The 16,963-nt window shown below is 41.1% G+C and overlaps 2 long non-coding RNA genes across 3 annotated transcripts; one reads left to right on the forward strand and one right to left on the reverse strand.

Annotated features, from left to right (window-relative positions):
• Nucleotides 1-1,921: 1,921 nt before the first annotated feature.
• On the forward strand, nt 1,922-3,120 carry LOC134443842 (uncharacterized). The gene is made up of 2 exons (XR_010033752.1): nt 1,922-2,015; nt 2,846-3,120. It is a non-coding gene; the product is annotated as an uncharacterized LOC134443842 (long non-coding RNA).
• A 217-nt stretch (nt 3,121-3,337) lies between these two features.
• Nucleotides 3,338-5,693, reverse strand: LOC134443841 (uncharacterized). Of its 2 annotated transcripts, XR_010033751.1 has the most exons (4): nt 5,312-5,693; nt 4,822-4,979; nt 4,301-4,357; nt 3,338-4,187 (listed from the first exon to the last, which is right to left on the reverse strand). It is a non-coding gene; the product is annotated as an uncharacterized LOC134443841 (long non-coding RNA). The 2 variants fall into 2 exon arrangements; XR_010033750.1 differs by lacking the exon at nt 5,312-5,693 and having other exon boundaries at nt 4,822-5,300.
• Between the last annotated feature and the right edge of the window lie 11,270 nt (nt 5,694-16,963).

The following is a 16,963-nucleotide window of genomic DNA, read 5'->3' on the forward strand; positions in this document are numbered from 1 at the left end:
ATTTTTATTCAAAATAATGGACTTCCTTTGATAGTTCTACCACTTCAACAATTATCCATCATTTTTTTCATGCAACAGGGCATCAGAAAAAGAAATATAATGAGAAAAAGTGTGTATTTTCAGTAACATGTTCAAAGAATTCTAATCTATTGTGTGACGTCAGGCGAGGCCATTCAGTAGCCCGCAGTAGCGGTAGCCCTGTATTCTGTACGGTGTGTGATTGAATTATGCCGTACGGGTATGAAATAAATATCATTGCCAATATTATATCATGACCGCTACAGGGTGCCATGTGACCGTGAGGCAGTAAAATAGCCTACCAGTGTTCGAACTATACAAAAAAAAAAAAAAAATGGGGGGGGGGGGGGTGGGGGGGTGCGTTGAGTGGTTACGATTGCGCTTGCCTCAAAGTGCGAGTCTCGAAGGGCTAGGCGGCCTACCATGTGATTTCAAATTTCAAGTAGGCCTACACTACAAATTACCAGACATTGTTAGTATCAACCTTTAGTAGGTCTACCATGCCATTTCAGCATCATGTCCAAGTGGGAAAGAATGTAAACAGCGACAAATGATAAATAAATAAAACCGTTTGGGTGAATCATTCGCTCCAAGCTTTTTAACGGCAAGGTGCAAAACAGTCGGCTGCATTGTAAGAGTGCCAGAGATTACCAAATTCAAACGACTGCAAAGCAATCTGTCTGGGCACAGCGGAAAGCACCTGTGCGGTCCACACGGCCGTCAGCAGAAAACGAATGAACCTCCCTTGCAATACGTCCGAGAACATCAGTACACCGTATGTCAAATGGCGCATTTGTCTACTTGTTTCGAGCACCACGTTTCATTGTCATTGCCGCGAGTTTCTGACAAACCACATAGTTGAGCTGCACAACGTGACACTATCATACACAACATGATGAAGCGCCCCCCTCACGTTTGACATCCTTGGGCCGAAGTGTCATAAGGGGGTAAAGACCGTGAACATAGTGACACACACTTCACAGTGGTGTTGGTGAAAACGAAACGAAGTTGCCTCCCACGGCCCAAACGCAAAATAATGCCGAAAATTGAATGCCCCCCCTGGCGCGTTATCACTGCTTCTTATTCAATGTACCAGCACTTGCATTGTACTCGCGCTGCACTTGTCTCACAGTGCAATCAGCTGCGTGCTCTGGGCGAAGTAGTCAACTCTCCCACCTTGTGGACACAGAAGGGAACAATTTGAAGAACGCGTTTCAGACGGACGGACAGACATAGCCTACCCTCTTATAGAGATGCTGGGACGCATCTAAAAACGTATTTATGTTTATAGGCCTAGGCTATTTGATCTGGCGATTGTTGTTTTACTGTCTTGCTTGAGCCGCTCTGTTTGGATTACTTGAAGACTTTCCATGGAGTAGCCTAGCCTATCCTGCATCGTCTCAGTGCCGTGAGTAACCTAACATAAGGCTATATCATCAGAGGTGAGCTTAGTCACTTTTGGCCGCGAGAGACTTGGAAGGCTTGGATTTGCGCCACACAACGTGGATTATTGAAACTGAAGACTTGATTTCTTCTATATGGATACTTTCGTTTGGTAGGCCTATAATAACGGACAGTGCAGTTTTTTTTTGTGACACACGGACTTTTTTTTTCAAGGAATATAGGTTAAAGACGTAGGGAAACGACCGTTCCAACTGTTGTCGTTCAGATTTTTCCCGAGTGGAGCACGACTTTACACGAGTTTACACGAGTGAATAAAGTGAATCTGATTGGTCGTTTATCAAGAGGGCGGGATTGTTGAGGCGGAGAAGGTGTGCAAGCATGTTTGACTGTGGCCGGTTTCTCTTAGCAACGGGCCAACGCCAACGACGCTATCAAGAAGGAACGCGACATGGAAGAGGCCGCCAGGGTGGAAGAAACTTTCTCTGAAGAAGGCATACGGACATAATGTTTGAGCCCTTGCCTCGTCGCAACGCTAGTACGCCAGCCGAAGACACAGACGTCCAACCCCGTGAACACTGGAACGTAACTCAATGGTAAAGTAATAAAGAATGAGATTTCTATTAGACTTTAGCCATGTTAGCTACACTGCTCAGTTCGTGCTGCAGTCAACTGCTTTCTACATGTTTCGATCTGATAACCTACACTTCCCCTGTCTAAAATGTCAGCACCAAGCGTTTAACATGCCGTTGTGGTGAAGCATGTTGCATGTCAAATAGTATAACCAGACAGGGCAAAGTGTTGATGGTCCTATCCCAGATACTCAGATCAAAGAGCATCGACAGAGGTTGTCGATGAAAACCTACACGCATAACATGGGCTACATACGGTAAACCTCGAGGGGAGGGGGGATCATACATGGCCATACATGGTGAGGTGATAAGAAAGTAAGCATAGCAGACAAACAAAGGCTTCCAAAATGACAAAATACACTATTGTTTGGTAAGTTACTTTGTGACATGTTGCTGCATTGGAAACAGTTTTTCAAGCGATATTACCAAGTGTTCCTCTGCCCTCTGTCAGTTTCGGTAGGCCTACACTGATAGTCCATGATTACTGTACTGGTGCCATGGTGCCTTTGGTGTTAGTTACTCAAAGACTTATTACACACTGTTGCAAATTGGTCATTGATGTTTTTAGTGGCAAACATATCAGGGTGGTGTACGTTAATGTCACAACATGATTCAATCATCTACTGGATTGTTTAAAATATTATTTTGTACATCTCAAAGTAAGTAATTTACATAATTAATATAATATGGTACAAGCTGTGATTACATCACCTGACCTCTGCCACAAAAAATGTCATTGACCCATATGCTGTAAACAACATTTTTCTAATGTTTTGTTTTCTGATCTATTACAGGTGGAGCTTTCCCATGACCAAGAGATGAACGCTAAACTTGATAGTTTTTTTCCTCCTCCTTCCTGCCTGCACTGTGCTAAGAAAGTCAGTATACAACAAAACAAAGGATTGCATTTCACAGATTTCTTTATTACAATTACTGGGAGAAATGATGTATGAATTGTACAATACAATATATAATAAATAATATCATTTAGTACAATAAGATGATATCATGAATATGATGTACATTTCAAACATGACAGATTTGTACAAATAAACATCAATTCAATCTATGTTTCCTATTTCACTTGTGACTGATAATTTTTCAGAAAATCAGAATAATGGGCCTTGGAAGTTTGTTAACATTGCACTCACAGCCCACATCTGGTTAACAGAGCCTACTAGTGTCATGGGTATGACGCCATCAAATATGTGTAACTCTTTTATTCTCCTTATCTTGCGATTGCGATTGAGTCTTGCGATTGTTTGTGTTTCTGTGACTTCATCTGCACTGAAAGTGCCACTTGGGCCTAAAAAGGGTGGAGTCACAAGGGAGACATTTAATTTTGATAGCATTTCCTTAATTAGAAACCCTTTGTCTGCCATGACTTAAATCGCCTTCTTCAAGCATTGCTAGGATGCCGGACAATTCTGTAATCTCCTTCTCGGATATGGAGCCTGTGTACAGGTCACTAACGAATGACACCTCACCAGACGGGGCAATTCCAATCAGGCCTTTGAAAGTTGGGTTGTCCTTGTAATGGGAATAGATTTCGGAGTCAAGTACCTACAAACTAGGCGTTTGCACATATATTTCTGTACAGTCTAGAATGACTCTGGTGTCTGGGTAAGTGTTTTGAAAACAAGTAGGCATACATTAATCTACTCCTAACATGAAGTATAGATAGTTAGCCCAGGTGACACAGATTCTGCTCACAGTTGACTGTGACACACCAAAGTGCACTGCTCAGCAAAACCTTGTCTGAGACGACAGAGGAAGAGAAAGAACTGGTCCATAATTGCTAGTTTAGGGATATTAAATGCCTTTCTGATGACCTGTACCTCTGTTTGTGTAAGCCTTTGAGCCTGACTCCATCCAACCATGCCTGTGGCTGTGGGCTGTAGAGCCATATATACAGCTTTAAAGGTGGCATAGTCTGGGAATCCTGTGTAAAATGACATCTGACCATCATCACACTGGAATCCCGACACACTGAACACTTTTATCTTTAAGTTGTGCTATTAACTTGTCTTGCTCAATGATGTGCTTGCGAGCCGCCTCAAGTTGTTCCTCTGGTGTCTCTGGCCTCTGGTGGTGGAACAGCATAATCATGGTACGGGTGTAGAGGAGGTACCTCTGCTGGAAGGGCAAAAAGACAACACCACTAGTTGTGACCAAACTGCCAATTCCTAACTGATATAAAATGGGATGCAGTAATGAATTACAAACTATGGTGCAATTCATTAACATACCTCAAGGCATCCCTTCTCTCATCAGGCTGGTTTTCATCCACCTCCATGGAATCCATACTGAAAAAGAAACAGGAGAGGAGGACAGGAGAGTCATAATATATACAGGGCAGCCGTGGCCTAGTGGTGGGGTAGCCGTGGCCTAGAGAGTTGGTCTTTCAATCTGGGGGTTGCAGGTTTGAATCCCCCTGTCCTCTCCCTACATCTCCATGGCTGAAGTACCCTTGAGAAAGGCACCTGACCCCACATTGCTCCAGGGACTGTAACCAATACCCTGACAAATAACAACTGTAAGTCTCTTGGAATAAAATGAAAGTGTCAGCTAAGTTACATGTAATGCAATGTAATAGCATCACAGTTTGAAATCTTTGGCTCATGACTCAGGAGGACATGATCAATGCAAACAAATATATATCCAGCATATGCATTAATTCTCTAAGTCTTTTGTCTAAAATGTATTCCTATGGCAAACTATTCTCTTTTTTAAGACATGTACATTTTGAATATTGACTGAACAAACTAACCTCGGTCTACGAATGATGATTCTCATCTTTGGCCTCTCTGAAGTCCAGACGAACAAGGTTGGCACAGCATGCTTTATAAGCTTTGTGATTCCACAGGCGGTCTTCACAAAGCACTGCTTCTCAAAGTGTTCAGAGCAAACCTTGGTCTCAGCGTTGATCTGTAACCATAAATACCAGGATGTACGTATTTTAGTTTGTTAGCAAAACAACTTGATTTAGGCATTAGTATGCTATAAATACTGGTTCTGGTAGCACACCATTAGTGGCCATCGGATCGCTTACCACAACAATTGAAAGCATAATCTTGAAATAGTGATCTGGAAATATCATATAAATGTAGCGTTGTGTAATTACGCATTCATATTTTCATTTATTTCATCGAGGCATTCGCTTCATTAGGCGAGTCATGACAAGTTTGGCGAGCTAGCTTATTTGTGCTAGCTAATGCGTGACAGTCAATGGTGTGACTGGACATAATTACGCATCTTACCTTGAAATATGGACCAGATTCCCTCTGGATGATTTATCCATTCACGCCGAAGTGCCTGCCCTTTGAGGAAACGGTGGAAAGTCTGTCCAGTGTCCACAGTAGGATTTTTTTTCTCTTTGAGATTTGGGCACACAACAGAGAGGCTCCATTACAGCTGGGTGTGTAGCCGAGTGTACGGCTGGTCCTGAAGTGTACCCCTCGACGTCTTTAGAAGGTTCCGGGTGAATTATTAACCGTTGCGTATATAAGCTGCGACATATGAATCAAGATGCTATGACCCAAAAAAAATGATTGACGTGATATGATTGGCCGAATTTAGGTGTACAAGCTGACGTATAATTAACTGGCCGGCATTAGATAACGAAAATAGAAACACAGATTTGAACACTGGATTTAGTTTAAAAAATAAAAAAATAGAAATTTTGGACAATATCGTCTGATAAAGAGTACTTTTATGTACATATTTAAGCTGGAATGATTTGACATTTAAATTTGATTTCCCTACGTCTTTAACCGAAATAGTCCCACCGCCGCGTGGGTTACCTGCTATTGATTTGTGACACGCATGTGGGTGACCTTTATTGAAGTTGCATGTAATTCTGTTGAATTGAAAATAGACCATGTGATTTTTACAACAGCGACATGACTTACTTTAGCCTACTGTTTTGCACCTAGGAAAAGTTTGACGCGATTTCAGCACCATGGACAGTAATTTGGACTGTAATTTAGGCAGCCTATTGCATTTAACTGACACGATATCGGCAGTTAATTAAACATGATTAAAAGCAAGCCCAAAAATATGAAGGGATTAGTAAAAAAAAAAGAAGCCCATGTCGCATAGCCTAGTCTAGCCTATAGGTCCAAGCAGAATTTGCAACCCTGCATGAATAGCATTTCTACTAAAACTAGTTGGCCAAAAGTTACTAAATCATTTAGAAGTTGTTACAGTGCCCTGCATGAGAAAAGCCGCACGATTACCGGTAGTTGCGATTTCTATTATAGGCCTGCAGGCCACGGCCGTTATATCATTAGTGATAGTCACCTCACCTATGTAAAATTCCAGGCAAATACAATTAGAACGTTCACCCATGGCCTCGCCTGACGTAGTCGCCAGGTTACGGTTAAACCCACATTTGCCACAACAAACAACAAAAATCGTTGTTTAACATCGTTTTTGGAGGGACTTATATATGTGGATCATTTATTGAATACAGTGTGTACACATTGATCCAAAGTAGTGGTTAACCTGCGATATGCACTTTAAGTAAAGTTTCAAAGCATTGCCGGCATTTATTCATGTAAAAACAACACTCAAGTGAGAACTCTTTTCTCTGTATAGACTCCTTAGATTGTCCTTGGTATTGTCCTTTTCATCAAGGAGGAAGAATAAATAGAAAAAAATAGAAGAAATAAGAAAGTAGAAAAGAAAACCTCAGAGCTCTGGCTTAAAGAAATAAAATAAAATAATTAAATAAATAAATAAATAATATCAAAGTCCAAAAGTGTCCATCTACCCGGGTAGTATGTATTTATGTATCCCACGTGCGGGTGTGTGCAATGGATCTCCTTATCTCTGGGGCCTGGATGGAGAACGAGACGCGGCAGTAGGAGACAAGTGGCCAGACCAGACGTTCTTCTTCAGTCACTACTGGCCGCGCGTGTACCCAGGGCCAGGGAAGTTCGATGAAAGTCCGTTGAATCAACCTCTAAAAAAACCAACCTGCATAGCAGGGTAACAATACTGTCAATACTCTTCTTATTCACTCTTGTCCTTTCTGAAACGTATTCTTCAATTAACCTCAAAGTGCAGTAGTTGAAACGTAATAGTCCTTTCAGTCCATAAACTGCACAAAATGAAACCCAGTCGCTAGCTTAGTAGCTCAACATTCTAAACAGTATTCACGAGCATAGGCAGTTGGTTCATCAGTTCAGTTCAACTCCAGTTGGTTTTTTAGCTTACAATTAAAATACATCACAGTTACTCAAAATAAGCGTACACAACGAAATAATACAACAATATGAATGTAACACATCTTCACAAGATGTGTCTTATGCTCAGATCATATTTCTTAACCAAATACCATGAATCAAAACAAAGACAGCTGATATCGCGACTAGCGCTGGAAGACATGAAAATAAAACTCACCGGAGCAAAGGAAATAAATTAAACATAACCAGAGCAGTCCGGATCTTCTCCCATACGATTCTTGCTTCTCAAAGGTATCACAACTTAAACAAAAGACGTTTCTTCAACTGTATTATGAAAGTAAAGTAAATAATTTAACTTCTAATCTTCTTTCTCTCTCTACTGTTCTTCAATGCGATCTTTTCCTTTCATTGGTATCTCGCTCTGTATCCATAGCAACCAGTGCTCTTACTCTACGTATCTCCCTTCCTAACAGTGTCTCTACTGCCACCTAGTGGACGGGAAATGAAATTGCAACTACATAGACAAACACAAAGGAAATAGGGTAATAAATGTAACCGTAATATTTCAGTGGGTTACATCATAATAATAATAATAATAATAATAATAATAATAATAATAATAATAATAATAATAATAATAATAATAATAATAATTGTATTTGTATAGCACTGTGTCATACAAGGCATGTAACTCAAAGTGCTTAACAAATGGTAAAAAACATTGTTAGAGATAGATTTAAAAGGAGAGGTATAGAGGAGAGGCAGAAAAAGCAGGAAGGCAGAGGAAGAAGAGATAGACAGAGAATGTAGAGTCATAAGGTCAACGTAGGTTAGGACCAGGATTCTTAGATGCGTAAGGTCCTTAGTGGCTGGGCCTATCACAAGTCATAGATAGTCACACAGAGATTGGGCGCTCAGGTGCGGCCCCTGGTGGCATCAGGGGTGAGGAAAAACTCCCTTTCGCTTGATTCATAGTTTGTGAGGGGGAAAAAAAAGCTCAGTGAGGTCTGAGAAAAAAGACCCCCTGTAGTCAGGAAGAAACCTCAAGCAGAGACCAGCGGCCACCTAGGGGAGCCCCCTGCCAGGGCTGGATTGCGAGTAGTAAGGGCGCTGCGGTAGCTGGGACACTATCACGCCTTGGCAGCTAGGAGTTGGCAAGGATGAAGAGGTGGGTCTTCAGCTGCTTCTTAAAGGAGTCGACGGAGGTGGCTGATCGGATCTCGATGGGGAGGGCGTTCCATCTCTTGGGCGCATAGCAGGCAAACGCGGCGTCGCCGATCTTCTTCTGCGGGGGGGTGGGGGTCCTTAGCAGCTTGGCATCAGTGGACCTGAGAGCTCGAGCAGGGGCATAAAAAGAGAGCATGTCTGAGATATAGCTAGGGGCAAGTCCATTTAATGCTTTAAATACTGTGAGCAGAATCTTAAAGTCGATTCTGTATGAGACAGGTAACCAGTGCAGGTCTGCCAAGACAGGAGAGATGTGCTCTCTCATTCTGGTTCTTGTTAGGATTCTTGCCGCAGAATTTTGAATGAGTTGCAATTTGTCAATTAATTTTTTTGGGAGACCAGAGAAGAGAGCATTGCAGTAGTCTATCCTACTGGTGACAAAGGCATGAATAAGTTTCTCAGCGTCTTGTCGGGGGGCCAAGCCGCGCACTTTGTTGACATTTCTAAGATGGAAAAAAGCAGATTTTGTTATCTTGTTGATGTGAGGCTCAAAGCTCAAATCCGAGTCTATGACCACACCTAGGCTAGTAACCTTATCTTTAATGTGTATGCTTAGGTCACCTAGGCTTGAGTGGAGTTTTGTACGTTTTTTCTTAGGCCCAATGAGCAACACTTCAGTTTTATCTTCATTTAATTTTAGGAAGTTACTGTTCATCCAATCTGTAATGGCAGACATGCATTTAGTCAAGGCATGAATGGCAGTGGTTTGGCTAGGCTCGACAGAGATATATAGTTGAGTGTCATCGGCATAGCTATGAAAATCAACATTGTGCTCTCTGATGATGGAGCCCAGGGGCAACATATATAGAGAGAAGAGGAGACACATTCAGCATAGATTTAGCACATTTTTCAAAAAAATTGACCTTGCTTATCTAAACGAATTAGACAATTTTGAGAGAAGGACTAAATGAATGCAAATGAGCCAAAGCAATTGAGAAGGATCTATGCCATGGATATGTACAAATACCCATCAGTTGACACATTCAGCATAGATTTAGCACATTTTTCAAAAAAATTGACCTTGCTTATCTAAACGAATTAGACAATTCTCAGTCTAATGGTTGCCCTCTCCAAAACACGTCAGCATTATTTCATTGTGTAAGTCATCATATGCAAAGTGGTCTACGCAATTCCCAAAACAGTCAAGGACATCATATTTTAAGAATTTCATTACATAGTAAATGTTCAACAGGTCAGATGGTATTGTAACTTTACTAGTCAGTAGAAAATAATTTTACAACCGTGTATACTACAGTTTCCTCTGTTATTTGGCTAATTTCATGACATTTTTTTCAAACGACATTCTGTTTTGAACAATTGCTAGTTGCTTTGGCATTTGTCCATGTTATTTTGTGAATGCTATCTCTGTTTTGAGAAATGAGCCAAACCCATGAGAAACCTGTGATATATGGGCATTACTTTCTGTATATGAATTTACAGTAAAGAAAGTTACTGATAAATGTCCTTGGTAAATTATCTGTGTTGTCAAACTTCAATGGTTTCACTCACTTTTTCATTTTTATACATAGTCGAAATCTGTTAGCTGAACGTAGATAAAACACCTAACCATTTTGACTGGCAGTGCTTACACAATGGCAAAGGGACAATTTATTTTGGGGTTACTGATGATATATGTGGGGAAGAAATTTAGTTTTGACACATGGGTAAACTGTTTTTGGGGTGATATGAGCGAGTGATGAGGATCCATGTAGTTATGCTGAACCATCCAGTTTATTTTGAGAGAAGGACTAAATGAATGCAAATGAGCCAAAGCAATTGAGAAGGATCTATGCCATTTTGATGGTACTGACTATTTATATGTGAGACGGTTTAGTGCTGATGCAAGAATGAGGTGTTTTGGGAGGTATATGACATTTTGCTAGTTATCTGAACTGTTGTGCAGAAGTGTAAGAATGTTTGGCCAAATGACCCAATGGTTATAAGAATGTCATCTCAGTTTCAAGAAATGAGCCAAACCAATCGAGAAAAACTGTAAGAGATGAATTACTGAATGGTCCTTATCTTACGGATACAACATCTCCTACTTCTTAAATGCAAACACTTAGATTCAAACATACAGCTCCAGGCCTTTTTTATAAGAATCGCATGAAAAAGTTGCTTTATTTCCATAATTCCATCAATAATGTTAAACTGTCATGGATTGTAGATTCATGGCCCAGTTTTGTAACTATTCCAGTCATTACTTTTTTCTTTTTATATACGTTGGCCTTCCAGCTAAAAAAAAACATGAATTAGGGAATTCGCATCATTAGAATATTGTAATACACACATAGGCCTACAAACACACACACACACACACACACACACACACACACACACACACACACACACACGAGCACACCTCATTCACCCTGAAGAAGGCTTGCGCCGAAACGCGTGGGTCTCTGTTCCCATGTTTTTAAACTTATTAGCCATGTTTCAATAAAGGCTTTTTAATATTTTCCCACAAGAAGAGTGCCTTGCACTCCCTTTTTTGACAAGATATTGTTTTTTCCCCAACACCAAAGAGCACCTTCAAGATTTTTATGAACAATTCCCTGAGCACTTCGGATTTTCTCTTCACTTGATGACACCTCATTCAGTTTCAATTATTTTATTTACATTGCTATTCAGTTTCCATATTTCTGGTATGGTAGAGTTCACGTCTTTGAAGTTTCTGTAGAGGGGTGGAGGAAACAGCTGCACTGTGTATCACTGGCAGCGCAGAGGTACACAGCCGACTGCGCCTGAGTGAGCCTGGCTAGACGCAACACAGACTCCTTCTCCCCGTCACCACTTATATTAAAGTTCTCTCCGGCCATTTCCATCGTTGACAATTTAAAACGTACAAATCCGACCAGATTGAGAGCTGTGTCTGAAGGCAGCTGCTGATACCACAGTAATATTTCGTAATTGGGATTTTTATGACTGCAGGTGAGGTGAATGCTCTCGCCGGCTTTCTTGAAAGCATGGCGGGGTTCCTGATAAACCTGGAGGTTGTTGGCAAATGCTGTAGAGACCCCCCCTGAAATTGTATGTTTAAAAAGAAAAAAATATCTGTAAATAAGGGCCTACTCAGTAATTACTGTATATTATGATATTATTTTATATATTATATTATATTATATTATATTATATTATATTATATTATATTATATTATATTATATTATAAATAAGATATATGAAATAAAAACCTGTCTCCCAAAGGGTTATCACAGCCAGCAGGATAAAGAGGGCATTAGCCATGTTGTTAGGCCACAGCATGACAGTAGAGTGCCTGCTAATCACGGGAGGGGAAGAGATCTGTCAGAAAGAGGAGGAAACATTACGTATACTACAGGCTCAGAGGAGCATTTCCCAGCTTGAAATCATTTGAATCGATTTGAAAGTAGGCCTACATTGAAATAGATTATGCAAACAGTTGTTCATGTGTCTTAGTGTGTTACTGCAAAATAATAATCTTAAACTCTGTGTGTGTGTGTGTGTGTGTGTGTGTGTGTGTGTGTGTGTGTGTGTGTGTGTGTGTGTGTGTGTGTGTGTGTGTGTGTGTGTGTGTGTGTAATGCAGCCTATGTAAATAGAATAAAACAGGCATAATTAAGTCAGCTGTGGTTTACCACCTTGAACCGCAAGGTGATCAGAGCACCATACGACCACATGCGTTTCCTTTATGAAGCTAGATGGAGTTTTTGTCACACGGCATGAGGACTTGTAGGCTTCTACTGTGCATACATATAAGCTGCACAGAAATACAGAGCACTGAACGCAGCTTGACTTGAGCTCAATATCAGATTTGATTCTTTTTCACCATCTTCCTCCACCTTGAAAGAGGCTCCCCAGTCTTCTTCCATATAGTCCTTTGTGTAGGACATACGGCCAATAAGTTTCATAGCTGTGTCTCCTTCCTTCTGTTGGTACCCAGGGCGGTTTTAAGCATAGGCCGGCTAGGCGGTCGCCTAGAGCGCCATGTGAAGAAGGAGCGCCGAAATGGCGCTCTCCGGTGCGTAATTTTGCGATATGGAGGTTTTTTTATGAAGTCGAAATTAACAAAGCGTGGCGAAAGCGCTCCTCACGGCAAAAAAGCCCCTCAGCCAATAGTAATATCTCTTTCAACTGTCTCTGGGAAGTCTGTGAACCAATAAACAGACAGTCCTGAGAAAGGGGGCGGGATGAGTGACAGCGTGCGATCTATTTTGAATTTGGAGACTCACTGGAGAGACAGAGGGAAGCGCAGACAGAGCAGTGCAGCTCTGCTGGGTGGAGAATTGTTATGTTCTCATTAAACCAGTCATTGCATGATGCAGGAGTTGCAGAGGTTGTTTTGGACTTGTTATTTAATCAGCAACCGTTTGTGATTATGGAAAGCCTAATAGTTATGAGGCTACTGTTTGGAATTAGAGGGAAAAAGAGCTTTGTTTTTGATCTGAGAAATCGCTAGTTAGCATGCTAACATTAGCCAAGTATGCCAAGCAATGAAATCCAAGCAATATAAAGTAAGACTGGTGCAATGTTTAAAACAATTTTAGCTGCCATATGTCCTTCCATCCACTTGAATGAATTACCTGCTTGTTGTAATCTTTAAAAAAAAACATTGTTTCCAGACCAGAATGACAGGCCTACATGAATCATGATACACAGAACCATGCACAGCATGTTTTCATGCTGAGTGATATTGCAGACAAGTGAGGCTTACTATATTTTGTATATTATTCTCCCTTTCTCTCACCCTGTCCCTCCGGTTCAAACACATAGATAGCCCCCTTCTCATTCTCCTACTTACAAATGCACCACTATTTCCAGTCCAGAAATGAAATTGGTTCGGAATCATAGACAGCACAAATGTGTAGCTTATTAAAATTGTTATGCTGACATGCTTTGTGATGCTGTAGGTAGTGTAGATAGGCTATCAATGCAGACCTCCTTGGTAGGCCTATTGTCTACACATGCATTTTACATGCAAATGTACTGTATCACTCTCCTGGCATTTCAATTCCATATTACAATTCAAACACATTGATAACCTCCCTCTCATCTGGGGTTGGGGGCACCACCACCATCACATCCAACACACCACACAGTCAAGCTACTTTCATGCGACTCAATCTGATGTGTTGGTTGCCTGTCAAAAAGAACCAGAAATCCATTTGATGCAAAACAAGTATTGTTCTTGATGCTATTTAGTTAAGCTTACTACTGGTATTACTCTTTTTGTTCTGTAAGGTATAAAACAAGAGGGTTGGGGGGGGGGGAGGTTGATCTGGTTCAAGGAACGAAAAACAAAATCCAGGAACTTTTTCCATTTTACGTGGAACTGAAATGAAAGCAGAAACTTTTTTTCACGTTCCAGAAAAGAAACACTAATTAATAAAAAAAATAATGGTAACCGATTAATACATTTTTTAAATTTTCTTCCTCAACGATTTGGGATTTTGATGCGGGGCTTTGCCACGTGACTTTATAATGTTGTTGATGTATGTGTTGAAAATCCTTTGCTATAATAGTATTACATTTGGTTTAAGCTGGATGAGATATCATTTCATAGCCATTTGTTTAACAGCTGACAAGGGGGCATAATTAACCGTTCTGGGAACAAATTTGTTTTGTTCTAACTGGTTTGGGAACGTCTAATGGTGGAACACAAAACCAGAAATGTTAAATTTCAGTTTCTGTTTGGAACGAACCAATTAGAAAATTCTGGTTCAAAGCCCTGCTTGTGGGGTCATTATCAAGCTGAGAAGAGACATGTAGAGTGCGTCTCCTCCACTTGCGCTTGTCTCCTCGCCCCACCTCCTGGCACCTCCTCCGTGGAGAAAACGATAAAGTTTCCCAGCTGTCAACCTAGCCACAACAACTTTTGAGGGACTGTTTTTCATTCACCATCCCAATTGCAAACGAGAAAAAGACTCTACAATTGAGCTTTTGCAAGATATTGAAATATAATGCTGTTGTCAGTGATGTCATCATGACAAGAAGCGAGTGGAGGAGGCAAGTGGAGGAGGCAAGGTCGCATATTAAGATGCACTCGTAGTATTGTGCGACCCGCCCTCCTAGGATTGCAGAGCTGCAGAAATACACAGCACTGTCCTCAGGTCTAAGGGGATTGAGAAGCTGAAGTGTGCTGTCATTCCCATACCCAATGATAGTGAGACAGTTTTCATATTTTTTCTCAGTTGTTACTAAATCATGAAACACATATCCAATCAGTTCAAGGCCAGACTTTTCAAGCACTTGCTTATACCAAGCCATCAAGTTACAGCCTGCATTTTGGCCATTCATGTGTGCACGCTGGTCTTTTTATTTTTATCAGCTCGGTAGGATTCTGTTCAGCTTCTCCTGTTGAATGACAGGCACAAGATGTTGACATTACATAATTATGATATGTAATACAACAATACAACTAAAAAGCAATATTGCCATTGTAAAACATGTTCACCTTTAATAACAGTGGTATTGGTAGCAGGTGGATGAAGAGATGTGGCGCCATGTTCAAGAGTGGCAGCTGCTGTAAGTGTGAGTCAGAATCAGAGACCAAGTACAAGCTGAGGAGATCGGTGTGGTTCAGTTAGCAGAAAAGAAGTGAATATTTTTTTTATCATGTCATTATATCCTTTGTCTTTGGTTTGATATGTAGTTCTATCAGTCTTTTGGGAAATGCCACCCACACACACACATGCACCCACACACACACAAATGCACATGAAATCAAATTTTTCTTCATCAAAATTCGGGTCACATTAAATCAGTTGAAATTTGGTACTTTCTACATAACATGCAGTGTTCAATACTTGGTTAGGACTCTCTCTGTCTTAATAACGGCCATGATGCGTTTAACATTGAAGTCAATGGCAAAAACAGTGCATGGGAGTTATGGAAGCCCAGATATCCTTGATGCTTTGCTGTCAGCTGTTCTTGTTTGTTGACCTGGTGCCCCACACTTCACTCTTCAATATACCATGTAGATTTCCATGCCACGTTTTGGCGCTAACTCACCAGTTTAATTCTAAATCACCAGAAATGAAACCCCATTGAAAATGAGTGGGGTTTTATTTCTGTTGAGTTAGAATTAAACTGGTGAGTTAACACCAAAACGTGGCATGGAAATCTACAGGGTATATTGAAGAGTGAAGTGTGGGGCACTAATAATAATAATAATAATAATAATAATAATAATAATAATAATAATAATAATAATAATAATCATAATGATAATAATAATAATACATTTTATTTTAAGAGCATTTCAAGACACCAAGTTCACTTTACATTAATAACAGTTTACAGTAATAAAAGTTGAAAAAGTAATAACAAAGCATCAATGAATTTATACATCACAACTAAAATAGGAGATTGATTAAAATAAAAATAAAAATAAAAATAGTTATACAAGGATAAAGTAGAATACATATGTATATAAAATAAAATGACAATTAAATAATAATTAAAGGACGTCGAAGTGCTGGTGGAGTGTTGTGATAAACATGCTGGGGGTCTTTGCTTGGATATAAAAGAAGAAAGTGTAGAACATTGACGAATTGTCAGCTGGAGTGCATTCCATTAGCTTGGGGTGGGCCAACCATACTGCATTCAATGCATCCTTAGCCTTACTGCTCACTAAAAGCAAACCATGTTGGGTTTGGCAATGTTTCTAGTTTTGCTGATTTGGTGTGAGGAATCGATTCACTAGTGAAATTAATCAAGTGGAAAAATCTGTTCATTTTTTGTTAAACTATGTATTATCTACGGGCCACACCGAGTGAGGAGGCGGGCTCCCGGGCCTCCAGTTGCCCATCCCTGAAATGCAGCCTCTGCCACAATGGACTGGATCACAGCTATCACTCTGAAGAATGCAAAGGACGTTTGGCAGCCCCCGACTTTGGTGCCTACGCTGTCTCTCCGTCTATGCAAAAGAACGCTGCTACCGGTGGCCGAGGACATTCTCTACTTCCCAGTGAAGGTCAGACTGCAGGTACAGCCAACAGAATACAGCCTGACATTGTGGTGCCCCTGCACACCACCAACTAGACTGCATGATGCATCCCAATCGTGACCTGCAGCTGGAGTCAGTCCTTGGCACCCTGAATGGCCGTTCCATTTCCTAACGACTCGGCACAGCACAGCACATCAGGGCAGAGCAGTCACCAGCGCTGTTGGACCCAGGCCTGCTGACATTCTTGGCTGGACCCAGGACAAAGTCATGTAAAAGGGACCCCCCACCCAATACATGCGATGTCATGAGGACCCAGTTCTTAGCCTCCCCTTTCTCCCTGAGCACAGGACAAGTGATCTGTTTGTTGCTCCCTATCAGCTTCCCTGGTTGCACCGCTCTTCCCAAGCAATGTTGCTATGCACATTCACACAGTCCAGGACTCAAGCATGATGAAAGAGTGGTTCACAAGCTCTGAGCAGGGCCGCTGACAGCTTTGGCTTGGCCCAGGACAACGTCATCTGAAAGGGCCCCCCCAGCCCAATACAGGCCCCCTCTGTCGGCACCCCTGG

The sequence above is a fragment of the Engraulis encrasicolus genome, unplaced genomic scaffold (genome assembly GCF_034702125.1).
Source record: "Engraulis encrasicolus isolate BLACKSEA-1 unplaced genomic scaffold, IST_EnEncr_1.0 scaffold_375_np1212, whole genome shotgun sequence".
Taxonomy (NCBI): domain Eukaryota; kingdom Metazoa; phylum Chordata; class Actinopteri; order Clupeiformes; family Engraulidae; genus Engraulis; species Engraulis encrasicolus.